This window comes from Pantherophis guttatus, chromosome 3, assembly GCF_059756535.1.
Source record: "Pantherophis guttatus breed Tessera chromosome 3, ASM5975653v1, whole genome shotgun sequence".
NCBI lineage: Eukaryota > Metazoa > Chordata > Lepidosauria > Squamata > Colubridae > Pantherophis > Pantherophis guttatus.
In genome coordinates, this window is record NC_142065.1 from 53,557,484 (window position 1) to 53,571,328 (window position 13,845).

Below are 13,845 nucleotides of genomic sequence, written 5' to 3' on the forward strand. Positions count from 1 at the left end.
GCCACACGTCACACCCACACCCACACATGCCACTAAAAAACGCTAGAAGGATTTTCGTTGCACCTGTTTGGACTAACCAATTTTATTAATGGCCTAAGCGTTTGTGAGCTAGAGCGCTTCATTAGATGCATGGTGGTTTTGGCTAATACTGTGTTTGTCAACCTTAGCAACTTTTAAGAAGTGTGGACTTCAATTTCTAGCCAGCATGCTCGGGGAAGTTGAAATCCACACGTCTGGGAGTTGCCAGTGTTGAGAAACATTGCTATAGCCAAACATGATTCTCCTACAATGTCTAAAAAAACATAGAAGCCTATTGAAAAAGAGCTAAGGGGAGTAGAAGGTCTGTCTTCTGCCCTGTTCTATTTCCAATGGATATCAGCCTGAATTATGGAGCACTTGAACTATACATTATGTCTGGGACAAGCTCTGTAGGTATAAAGCAAAAAAATAATAATAGCACTCTCTGAAAACTGCAATGTGAGGAATTGGAATACACATGCAACTCCAATCACTGTAATAAGCTTTGTATTTGCCTGATACAGATGTGAATACCGTGTTTTCCTGAAAATAAGACCCTGTCTTATATTTTTTTGAACCCTGAAATAAGCACTTGGCCTTATTGCCATGCACTCAAAAGCCCGATTGGGCTTATTATGAGAGAATGTCTTATTTGGGGGGAAACAGGATATAATATGGATACATACAACGGATGTAAAAGATGCATGAATCAGAAATCCCAGGTTCATTAATATCTACTTCCATACAAGCATTCCCCCACTCACAGAAGAAAAGGCAGGTCTTAGATATTTTTTGAAAAAAGCCTAGCACTGATCTCATCTCCATTGTGCTGGCTGGGGAACTTGTGGGAGTTGAAGTCCACACATCTTAAAGTTGTCAAGGTTGAGAAACATTAAGCTACAGTGTTGTGCTTGCTTGTCAGTCAGGACCCCGTGCTGAGCCCGTGTGGAGAGCTTCACCTTCTAGAGCAGGGGTCCCCAAACTTGGCAGCTTTAAGACTTGTGGACTTCAACTCCCAGAATTCTGGGGCCTGAAGTCCACAAGTCTTAAAGCTGCCAAGTTTGAAGACCTCTGTTCTAGAGACAACTTGATTACTGTGATCATAAGTCTTCTTAATCTTTCTCCTCAGTGAAATCCACTGACTGTTTTCTTAGAGAGGTCCTTTTGGGCTACAGAATCCTGTTCTTTAGAATCAGACCTTGGGGATGGTTTCCTGAATGATAACCAACACAGGATTTCTGATGCCAACCTATTTTTCAATTATGTGGTGACTAACTGAAAATGTGAAACAAGAAAAACAGCAACAAAACCAGCTTTCTCAGTGTGGAGGCCTCCCACACTTGGATAGACAATCTTTGCACAAACAACAACTGGTCATATGGAGAGTCCCTTTCACACTTCAAGAGAATTTTTTCATCACAGGCAGATATTTTCGAGCAGGTTGCCTCGTGTGATTCATCCTGTGGTGAGATGAACAGAGTTTTTCTTTAATGCCAGTTATTATGGTAATCTGGATCTTGCTTTTCCACAATTACAAGTTTTGCCACAGCTTCCAGCCTATGAGTGATTACAGTCCTGCTTTTGCCCTTGTGCCACAAGCAAAAAAGTAGGAGAAAATGGTAATCAGTATCAATTGCCTCTCATTTTTCTTTTGATGAAAATATTTCTGGCTTGTCTTCGTAAATGGCATCTAGCTGAGAAAGTAGGCAGGCTGTGATACATTTAATGGAGAAGGAGAATATGCAGGCTGGCTTGAGAGAGAGGGTTTCTTTCAGACTACATTGTAAGACCCATTAAATGCTTGTGCACTTTGAGGGATTGATCTTATTAATTGTGTAGCTGGGTTTAAAAAAAAAAAGTTTTGCCCAGTTATTTTGCACATGAAAGAGCATCTGGTACCCAGAGAGCTAGGAGTAGCCATTCATTGGCCACTGGCTTTCCATCCCTCTGACTGAGAGCACTTGTCCCTGGCTTTCTTTGATCAGCTACGCTGAGGAATAATGCTAAATAGAAAGGAGAACAAAAGGAACAGCTTGGAGAGGCTCCCATTTGTAATTCAAAAAGCGGGCTTGGAAATTCACATTCCTGGTTCTTCCAACCCTGTTTGGGGGGGGAGGGAAGGGGGTTAGAAAAGGACGTGAACAGGATTTCACCATCTCTAATGATGGCTGAATCCACAAACATAAGGAGAGTGGTTAACAAGAAATTATCGCACACATTCACTCCTCACTCCTCAAATACTAAATTGACAGAGGCTTCCTATTTTGGGAAAGTGGGAGCTGATTTCTGAAACTGTCTAAATGAACAGAACTAAGCATGGTAGTTAGTGGCAGTAGGAAATAGGTTAATCTATCCTCCACTGTGGGATCCCACTGAATCCGAGTTTGGCAATCATCTTGCTTCCCAAAAGAAAGAAAAATCATAGAGTCTCACACTGAGTCTGTTCAGTGGTAGGTGACTTACAAGGCATAGACAGAGGCAGTCCTCTTGCCCCCAACCGAGCTGCTTTTCTGCCAATTTTAAAAGAACAACCCTGAAGGCAATTTCATCGTTCTTATCCCAGTGACATGAACCTGCTTGTAAAGCACCAGCCTAAGCTAGGACTTGCAAAGGGAATGAAAACTGATCCATGCTCTAAAAGCATACAAACCCTCTCTCTCTCCCCCCCCTCTCTCTCCACACACACACACACACACACACACACACACACACACACACACGGGGTGGGGGGGAGTATATTGTAGTTGCCACATGGTGGCTTGATTTTTGTCCGTGGATGGTTTGGATGGACAAGGTTATCCAAGCCATGACATAACAGACAGTATTTTTATGTTGAGAGCTTTTAGCAGTGGAACAGGTTTCTGCTAAACTTATTCCTATGTGTCTTGAAGTGTGAAAAATCCATGATGCCTTCATTTCCCCTGGATTGGCGTAATATTGGGACAGGTTCTGAAACGGTAAGTTTCTGTCTCATAGTGTTTCAGAATCCATTCTTCCACCTCACTGCTACGTCTTTTCTAAACAAGGCAACATGATTATATTATTATATTATATTATATTATATTATATTATATTATATTATATTATATTATATTATATTATATTATATTGTTTTATTTTATTATTTTAATTTTAATTTTATTTTATTTTATTTTATTTTATTTATTTTATTATTTTATTTTATTATTTTAGCACACCCAGCCACACACACACATTTGGATGACTTTTCATATGTAGGTTTCACAATGTATCATTGTATGTGTAAGTTCCCACATGGGTAAGTTGCTCTTGTGTAAGGCTCACTGTGACACTAACTCTATTAGGATTTATAAATGAGCTCTTCTAACAGCAAAATTAGAATTTAAGAATCATTTTTAGGTGTCAATTTTTGTTTTCTTGCCATGGAAACTCTTAGGACATTAACTGACTACATTCAGTCCATTCATACATTACCCTGCATTCTTTTTGGATTTCCTTCCCAACACAATGTGCTCAGTTCCAACATTACCTGTTCAGCTTCATTCATCAGTAATATAAAACTATTCATTAGGTTCAAAGAACAAAGTGCTGCCTTAATATCTCTGTTGGCTTCTAGCTAAGGAGGCGGCCACCTTAATCCTATAGACCTAGGGGTCGACTCAGTTAATTGCTTCTGCTCCCATACTAGCAGATCCAATCCTTCCCTGGTAGGCACTTTGCCAAATGCATGCAAAGATTTTCTTTCCAAATTACTGCAATCACTAGAATCATTGCTTGGCCATGACTGTAATTGCTCAATCCATGTTACAGGTTTTGTTTAGGCACCTAGGAATAACTAGAACAAACCTGTGTGGGTACAAATTGGCTGTGGTTCCTTTGCTTTTGGATCAACATCATACTTTCTGGGTGATTAAGTCCTTCCTTGGGAAGGATGGATTTAGAGAGCCCTTGTGGGGCCACTATGAGGATTGTGAAACACACCTGTTGATTAAAGTCACTTGGATCCATTTAGATTGTCGGTGCTGGTCTTGTGCAAATGAATGGAACTGCGTCTTGTCCAGTTATCTGGGCTGAGTTTGACTTGGCTACTCCTAATGAGGTGGACAGGATCCTTGGGTGGTTGACTTCTGCTCTCGATGGCCAATGTATTTCCTTCCTGCTTAGTCAAAGCCTCCTAGGAGGTAACATGTAGCTGGGTCTACGTAGTGGTAAATGCTTCTTTGCAGCAGGGAGCAGTTATGTGTGCTCTGATGGAGGTGGTAATCTGTTCCTTCCTCAAGAGATCATTCCTCAACATGGAAATATTGAACATTTTTCATCCAGTCTGCAACTTTCCTTTTTGGCCCTAATTGATCTCGGACTTTCTATACCATTGATCATGGCATCCTTCTGGCCCAGATAGGAAGTGATTCTCCTTCCTCCAAGACCAGTTCAAGTTTGTGTTGGCAGGGGGCTTTGGGCGGGGCAGATAATGTTTAGCTCTAGGCTCTGCTTTATGAGGAGCCATGGAGTTCCTTTCTCTCTCCACTCCTATTTAATATCTACATGAAACCACTGGATGAGGTGATATGTTGGCACAGGGTCAAGAATCAGTATGCTAATGATACTCAGTTGTACATCTCTGCCCTGGGCCATCCAAGTGATGCTGTGGAGGTACTTTCCCAGTGCCTGGAAGTGATACAGGTCTGGATAGGAAGAACCAACTTCAACTCAATCCTGACAAGGCCAAGTAGCTATGAGGTTTTGGGCCACCTGTATCTCATGGTTTGCCATATTTAACTCTGGCTGACATTACACCCCTGCAATCAGAGTTGGTGCACAATCTGGGTGTTTTCCTGGAGTCTGGGCTCCTGTCTAAAGAGCAAATGGCAGCCATGACATTTTTTAGTTGTATCTTTTTTTTAGATTGACAGGCACTGCTCCCATTTCTTCATGCCTCAGTCACCTCCCAATTGAACTATTGCAACCTGGTGTACATGGAGTTGCCCTTGAAGATCCTTTGGAGGCTGCAGCTGGTCCACAATGCAGTGGCAGTAGTGAGTGTATTACAGTACACTTATGTAATACTACTGCTACGTGAGCTGCATGGGTTCCTAGTGGGCTTTCAGGTGCAATTCAGGGTGCTGGTCATCATCTTTAAGCCCTTCATAGCATGGGGCCAGGTTATCTCTCTCTCTAATGGTTTCTGCCTACCACACCAGATCTGACAGGGAGCATACGCTCTGAATCCCCTCAGTGAAATAGTCTTGTCTGGTGAGGCCTCAGAAATGTGCCTTCTGGATTGTAGCACCTGCCTTATGGAATAGATATGAATAGACTTGACTTTGTTGGCCTTCATGAAATCAGTGAAGATGGGCCCAGAATGTTGATTAAGTCAGCATGGTATGGTTGATGAATGGAAGTTTTATTGCGATTTCAGTATTGTTTTTTATGGTTTTTTCCTTCTTTGCTCAGTTAATTTAACTATTTTGTGATTTATTTATTTATTTATTGGTTCAATTTATATGCCGCCCTTCTCCGGAGACTCAGGGCGGTTTACAATGTGTTAAGCAATAGCCTTCGTACTTTTGTATATACCTGCTTAGTAGGGCTTTCGCCCCCCCCTCAAAGTGGTGTTCTTTTTTTTAATACAAAGTCAGCTTATTGCCCCCACAATCCGGGTCCTCATTTTTACCTACCTTGAAAGGATGGAAGGCTGAGTCAACCTTGAGCCTGGTGAGATTTGAACTTGCAGTAATTGCAGGCAGCTGGTGCTACTTTAACAGCACTTAGTCAGCTGCGCCACCAAAGGCTCTTGATTCTTGATGTTGATTCTTGTTTGCTATTCAGAGTTGCTTCTAGTAGATGAGCAATTATATAAGTTTGTTTACTAATAAATCTCAGCCTAACTCGCAAGGTTTATAAATCATGGATTAGGGTGTAGTGTGACATATGAACAAAGCTGCTGTGTTGTTGTTGTATTTGCAAAGTATGGTCAAAATAAATACAGGTAGTCGTTGTTAAGCAACCACAATTGGGACTGGCAACTGGGTCATTAAGTAAAGTGCTTGCAAAGTGAAATTGCATCTTACTTCAGCTTTCCTTTGCTTTACAGGCCTGCAAAGTTTGTGAATGTTAGGACTACTTGTAAAGTTACTTTTTTCATTACCATCAAAACTGTGAACAGTCACTAAAGGAGGATTGCTTGCATGATGGCTTACATGATGCAAGAGCCCCACAGAAGTTGCCTATAATTCGTGGGAAGCTTATGCTTCCCACAAAGGTTGTTGAGAGTGTGGTGGCACGACAACTGCCCGGGCACCTGGATGAAGCTATCTATCTGGACCCGTACCAGTCGGGCTTCAGGTAGGGGTACAGCACAGAAACGGCATTGGTCGCATTGTTGGATGATCTCTGGAGGACTCGGGACGGGTTGCTCCTCTATCCTGGTCCTGTTAGATCTCTCAGCGGCTTTTGATACCATCGACCATGGTATCATGCTGCAGCGGTTGAGGAGGTTAGGAATAGGGGGAACCGTTTTGCGGTGGTTCTCCTCCTTCCTCTCTGACTGCTCGCAGTTCGTGTTGACAGGGGGGCAGAGGCTGACTTCGAGGTGCCTTGCATGGGGAGTGCCGCAGGGGTCGGCCCTCTCGCCCCTTCTGTTCAACATTTATGTGAAGCCGCTGGGTGAGATCATCCGTGGTTTTGGGGTGAGAGTCCATCTGTACGCTGATGATACTCAGCTGTACATCTCCACCCCAGACCACCCCAATGATGCCCTTGATGTGATGTCTCGCTGCCTGGAGGCCGTGCGGGTCTGGATGGGGAGAAATAGGCTCAGACTCAACCCCTCCAAGACTGAGTGGCTGTGGTTCCCGGCGTCGCGATATAGTCAGCTGGTACCATCTCTGACTATTGGGGGTGAGTCTTTACCCCCCACAGAGAGGGCCCACAATCTGGGCATCCTCCTGGATGCACGGCTGTCTTTAGAAGAACATATGACGGCCGTGGCCAGGGGGGCTTTTTATCAGGTTCGCCTGATCCGCCAGTTGCAGCCCTTTCTGGACCGCGACGCCTTGTGCACAGTCACTCACACCCTTGTCACCTCCTGACTGGACTACTGCAATGCTCTCTACATGGGGCTCCCCTTGAAAAGCACCCAGAGGCTCCAACTGGTCCAGAATGCGGCCACGTGGGTGGTTATGGGCGCAACTTGTTGTGCCCACGTGACACCCCTCCTGTGCGAGCTGCACTGGCTCCCAGTGGTCTTCCGGGTGCGATTCAAGGTGTTGGTTACCACCTTTAAAGCGCTCCATGGCATTGGACCTGGATACCTTCGAGACCGTCTTCTGCCACCAGTAGCCTCCCACCGGCCAGTTCGCTCCCACAGAGAGGATCTCCTCAGGGTGCCATCGGCCAAATTCTGTCGGCTGGTGACACCCAGGGGGAGGGCCTTCTCTGTGGGAGCCCCTGCCCTTTGGAATGATCTGCCCCCAGAAATTCGTAAAATCTCTGATCTCCGTGTGTTTCGCTGTGCCCTCAAAACCATGCTGTTCCGCCAGGCTGGGCTATCAATGTAAAGATTTTAATTGGTTTTAAATGGGATTTTAAATTTGGGGTTTTATAAACTGGGCCTATTATTTAATAATTTTAATTATTTTTAAATTTTGTCTGTCTTTGTGTTTTTAATTAGGCTGTACACCACCCTGAGTACTTCGGGAGAAGGGCGGTATAGAAATAAAATAAATAAATAAATAAATGCTGCTATGGTGCCTTAAAAGTTGCTGTGCCCTCTGCCACCATCCTCTCATTGCCAATCCAGCATAGAAATAAGATTGGGGAGGAGAAAATCATGCCAGTTGGCCTCTCCAAAAGAAGTAAGTTTGAAAGCATCCTTCCTGTCCTTCTATCACAAAAGATGCTACAGTAATGCTCTTTTGGCTGGTTTTCTCACTAGGGGTGACATTTCCTGTTCTTTGTTTTCACTGAAGGGCCAACAGTACATAAGGAGGACCAGAATTGATCGTGTGATGATTTAGCAGCTTCACAGGGCCAGGCTCAGTCACCTTGAGATTGCCTCATCTCCACAATTTGTCTGTCTTGCTCTTGGTCTATCTGTACCAATCATTCCGGTCTTGGCTTTGGTGTAGAAACCTGCAAACCTTCCTGCCAAGAAACCTTTCCTCCAGAGATGGGTCTGTTACAGAGACATCTTCTTTAAAGCAGAAAAAGGACTTCGCTTAACTGAGCACTTTTGCTTTGAAGCGATCTTTTGCCTGTTTATTAAAACTCTGTTGGTCACTTCTTGCCTTATGTTTCCAAACCAGGCAAGTGATTTTAAAGTCTGGAATCATCTCCTGCACTGTGTCCCCCCAGTGCCATCATCACCATCTGATTGCCAATGCTATGCGATTGCGTTAGCAGTTATTTGGTGCTTCCAGGAGAGAATTTAGCTTTCCCACTGGATATATGTTTTCAGCACAACAGTATGACCTGCCCCACTACTAATAGCAGTAACAGAACAGTTTCCTCTCCCTAATGCTGGATGATTCAATGTCATTATCATGCTCCAGGACCAGAACTGCCAACTTTTAAAGTATCATTTACCAATCTATTGACATAAGCCTTTGGAGTCAGTGGTAAGGAGGAAGTAACCTCCATAGATTCTGGGTGATTTGCAACAGATTGACAAAGACTCTTGATTTCCAATTGTTTAATAACAGCAGCAAACAGAAAGAAAAATTCCCCCTCTCATTTTACAAGTGGAATTAACAGGATGGATTTTTGTGGGGAAGAGTTGCAAGTGCCATTTGATTTTGATGCTGAAGACAACTGTCTGAGTGCAACATTTATTTATTCTAATTTGTGTTTCATACCAGACTCCATTGGGTGGATTTCTAGTTTCCATTTTTAAGAGTCCAGTCTTGATTTAGTGACAAAGATTATTACACAATTCTTTGGGATTCATGAAAAATTGACATTTTTATTGTAACATTAAAATATTGTCTTTGATCATTTAAAGGAGAAAATCCCCCCTACCTCTTCTAACAGATGCTGGAGCTTGGATATTTTCCTGACTAATAATTTTACTGGCTCATGTAATCTGTAGATTAAGTATTAGAATTAATACCATGAAACAGTTTTTTGAATGGCAGCAAATTTTGCCTTTCCTTTATGAATATTCTTGGAGTAGTACAAGAAGCTTAAATAACTTTTTAATGGTTTAAAATGAATTGTGTCTAAATGTTTTAGAGTGAGTTTACCATAATGGGAAAGCTGTTTGACAATAGTGAGAGTATACCAAGGAGGGTCTCATCTGGAATGCAAATCATTTAAAGTACATTTTGAACAGATTAAATCTCCTAATTCTTGCTCTTTTTTTGTGGAGTTCTATAACCCATTTGGTTGTGTTACTTACTGTGAGGACTATCACCAAATTTTGATTCCAAGTGTAATGGATTTATACAGTGATGGAATTCAATTTTTTTTACTACCAGTTCTGTGGGTGTGGCTTGGTGGGCATGGCTTGGTGGGCGTGGCAGGGGAAGGATACTGTAAAATCTCCATTCCCACCCCATTCCAGGGGAAGGATATTGCAAAATCTCCATTCCCACCGCACTCTGGGACCAGCCAGAGATGGTATTTGCTGGTTCTCCGAACTACTCAAAATACCAGTTCTCCAGAACCTGTCAGAACCTGCTGAATAGCACCCCTGCATTTATAGCTCACCCCGATTTCATTTTATAAGGTAATGAGTAGGACATTAATACGTGGTAGAACAGTCCTGCTGCGTTTGCAGGGGTGGGGGAATCATTATAACATGTGAAGCTGTAGGGTTTTGTCCCACAGTCCTGTCCTGATGGCAGTCTCTTCCAAATTCTACTTTAAACAGGATATAGAGAAATTAGATCACATACTTGTTTAAAGGAAGAAGTAACACACACAAATAAGTGTGTTTCTGTGTTGTAGAGTTCCACATGAAAGAGGAAGGGAGTCACATGTGGGAGGGGGCATATACATTTTAGCTACAATCAGGGTTTTCCAATATATCTGACACTCTTGCCAGATGTAGTTGGAGACTGGAGACTTCCAGATTTTCCCATAATGAGTTATCTGAAGTAGTGAACAATCTGAAATCACGAGTAGCCACTAGGCCAAATTTTAAAAATCGTTTCATTAAAACTAAATGAAATGAAATCCCATTGTTTTTTTTTTCCCTGGCCACATCTCTCTACTTTGGGGAATGCAACCCCTGACATGCCATTCAAAATCCGTGTGAGCCTCCTGCCCTAAAGGAACTTAGAGTCTGCTTAGAGAAGGTGCATTTATTTATTTCTACCTAGAAATATTGCTTTGAAATTTTTTTCCACCTGTGATGCAACCTGATGGCAGGAGCTGCTGATATCTCTGCCTCTCTTATAGTTCCATTTTCCTGTATTCTTTGTCTAATCTTAACCCCTTCACATCCTTAGCTCAGATCCCGAGATGCCTTTAGAAATTTAACAAAGTTGTCTGAAGGCAATTCCCCCTTTCTTGGTCTCCCTGATGGTACTAGATTCTTTCAACACCCTTCCAGGATGGGTCCTAAATCCAGGGTATAATTAATTGATGGCCATTCTTCTTCTGAATGGTGGTGTCTAACTTGTTTGTTTTCACTCCTTAGACTAGGAGGAGCGGGTAAATTCCTCACTGTATCCTTGGGATCCATTGATAGTTCCTGCTTGCTGGCTGGCTTGCTTGCCTGTTTCATTGGGGTTTGGCAAGAAAATGACTTGGCCTGGCCATTAATGGTTGAGACAGGAGTTTAAAAGTATTTAAGGGAGACCTTCCATAATTTGCTTTCAGCTTTGCTCTGTGAAAGTGCAGAGAGCCATGTGGCCAAGACACCCAAATCAGTGCCAGGTTTTGTTTTGTTTTGTTTTTGCAGTTGTTTTGTTCTATAATAGTTAGATGTCAACGTTCCATTACAAACTAAGGTATTTATAGGAAGGCAGTTCTCCTTAGCACAGTGTTTTCATACTTGGCAATTTTAAGATGTGTCTACTTCAACTCCCAAAATTCCTCAGCCAGCATATAGAACTTGGCAGAGCTCCATTTTTCCCCCATATTGTGAAACTGGTTCACTTTAAATTGTTTGATTTTGTTGCAAACACTGGACTCCTTCATTTTGTTTTTGTTTGCTAGGTTGCTGGTACAATAATTGTTGATCTCTAAGCATGGTGGAAATTGAATACATTGAAGTTATCTGAAAGTAAGCCCTGTTGAAGTGACATGTAACAAAGGGTTGGCAGGCATGGGTTCACACATTTTAAAAGCCTCCATATAGATACAGAAACATGTACAGAAGCAAAACAAACCACAGATCTACAATTCTAGCAACCTACATCTAAAGGGGCTGCACCATAAATAACACAGATGAAAAGACAATCTGTTACGTTTTATTTGTCCAAACATTTTTGAGACCCTTTTTGCAAGCTTGCCAGCATGCCTAGATCCATCATGTACCCAACAAAATATTTTTAAATGTTTGCTCTGCTCTGAAGATAAAAGGAGTAGAGGGAGGTACAATATACTCCATCTCCCTTGCTGTCATGGAAAAATGCCAAGGAATTCACATTTTCAACATATTGTTACTGTTGTGAAGAAACACCTGTGGAGTATGCTTGTACAATGCCTAAACAAGTGGCAAATGGTGTGTGCATTGCTGCCGTCGCCTCATTATTATTGTTTATTTCTTTAAAATATTTAAATCCAAATATGCAATAATGCATTTTATTCCTTATCCCTAAAATGTACTAGGACTGATTCCTAAGTGATCTCTGTGTTTTTATTGGCGTATAGTATAAGATCAAAACTGAACATTACCATCTTACCAATTTATCGTTCAGAAAGGCAATTTTAAAAGTTTTCTCTGCTGATAAAGAAAATCAGCTGACATTTCCACTCGGGCTTCATGGGAATAGAGCATATGGCTGCAATACCTGATGAAATGTTTCTTTTTGTTTTTTAATATGGTCTTTGACAATGCTGGATGGAATTTATCGGAGTTGAGATGCAATCACAGAATGCGGTACCATATGGCTAAACTGCCAAGCTTGGAAAAACTAAGTAGGGTGTAGCTTGGTTAGCAACTGGATGGGAACTCCACGACTATAGACTACTAGACTGAGAAGTAAAAAGAGTCATTCCATAAGAAGACAGTGGTAAACCACTTACACACTGTTGTGAAGATGACTGCACAGGCATATCTATGGGATCAAGCTCTATTTAGGGAGACTTTATGTCAACAACTGGAAGACATCAGATTGGAGAACGCTAAGCCCTTATATACTATCTGATACATTCTGTTTTTAATGCTTTTCTCAAGTACCATATGAATAGTTGGGTGTTTCAAATTCCTCCTCCTCCCCCTTCCTCCTCCTCCTCCTCCTTCCATCATAATGCACTGCATTAATCATAAACCAATGGCATGTAATAGTTAAAGCCTTGGATTAGGACCCAGGAAATCCAGCTTCAAGTCCAGCTTTATAGATGGAGGAAGCTCCCTGGGTGATTTTGGTAGTTACTTATTTTATACGATTGTGTAAAAAGTGGAAAATAATGTAGCAAATAACCATTGCACAAATATATAAATGCAAATGTTTAAAAGCAAGAGAAGAGAAATATTTTTGCTGCAAAATTTTTCTGACCTATGGAGGATTTAACTACTGTATGTCTTCATATTATATTGTAGAAAGAATTGGCTTTCAGCATTCATTTTCTAAAAATGCTATCTATCATTTCTCTCTCTCTCTAATCTATCTATCATCTGCCTATCTATCTATCTATCTATCTATCTATCTATCTATCTATCTATCTATCTATCTATCTATCTATCTTTCTAAAGAGATTATTGGAATGTAGATTTAAACATGTTTAACAACTGTAATAGGAACATTGATTGCACATTGCCATTATGTATATGACAAACATAGTGCTGGTATTATGGCATTTGTCCAGCTCACTAGTTGAAACTTTTCATAGATGCATGCACCTGCAATGAGTGTTGCTGTGGGAAAACTAGAGGCATTGCCCTTTTAAGAAAGACTATTCTAAGAGCAGCCCTTGTGGTTTCTTATGGATACAAAAATGTACACAAGCAAGATGTGCTGCAAAAGCTGGTGTGAAAAGGAAAAAAGATGAATGAGATAGAAGGAAAATATAGAATCCAGCCCTTAGCTCTGACTTTGGATCCAGACAGTCAACCACTGGGGCTGGACCAGCTGTTGGAGACTGGAGAAATAAGGAACCATGTGGGTACTAGTTAAGGCTGCTGTCCAGCATAATTTTACTATTTATGCTTATCTGTATTTATCACTCAGACAGATTCTTGAGCTCAGGCTTCTTTAGTTTAGGCCAGCCCTGTGACACAACAGTGGGTTGAATGAAATCTTCTCCGGAAAAATTGCCTTGATTCAGAGAACAGATTGAGAGTTGACCTAATCAATAGTCTTACGGGTTAGAAAGAGGAATCTTAGATTTTAGGATGATCAGATGCTGATTTGGAACAGCCCAGGCACATGGTCCATCAAATGCGGAAGTATACAATTCAAGACCCAAAGCCATGAACATCCCCAGAAAGCCTCAGCTGTGGTCCTCAGACCCCTTCCAAAAGACGTCATGTTTTACTTTTTAATATGATAGAAAAGCAAAATCACCAACTAATTATATGAAATTAATGTAACGTAATATTAATGTAATGAAAATGTTTTTTCAGAAATGTTAAAATCAAGGGGTAAAATTGGTAAATTACAACATAAATGTTGTAATGTAAAGGTCAAGTAAATTGTAGATGATAAAGAAGATAGATAGCAATATGGAACAAGATAA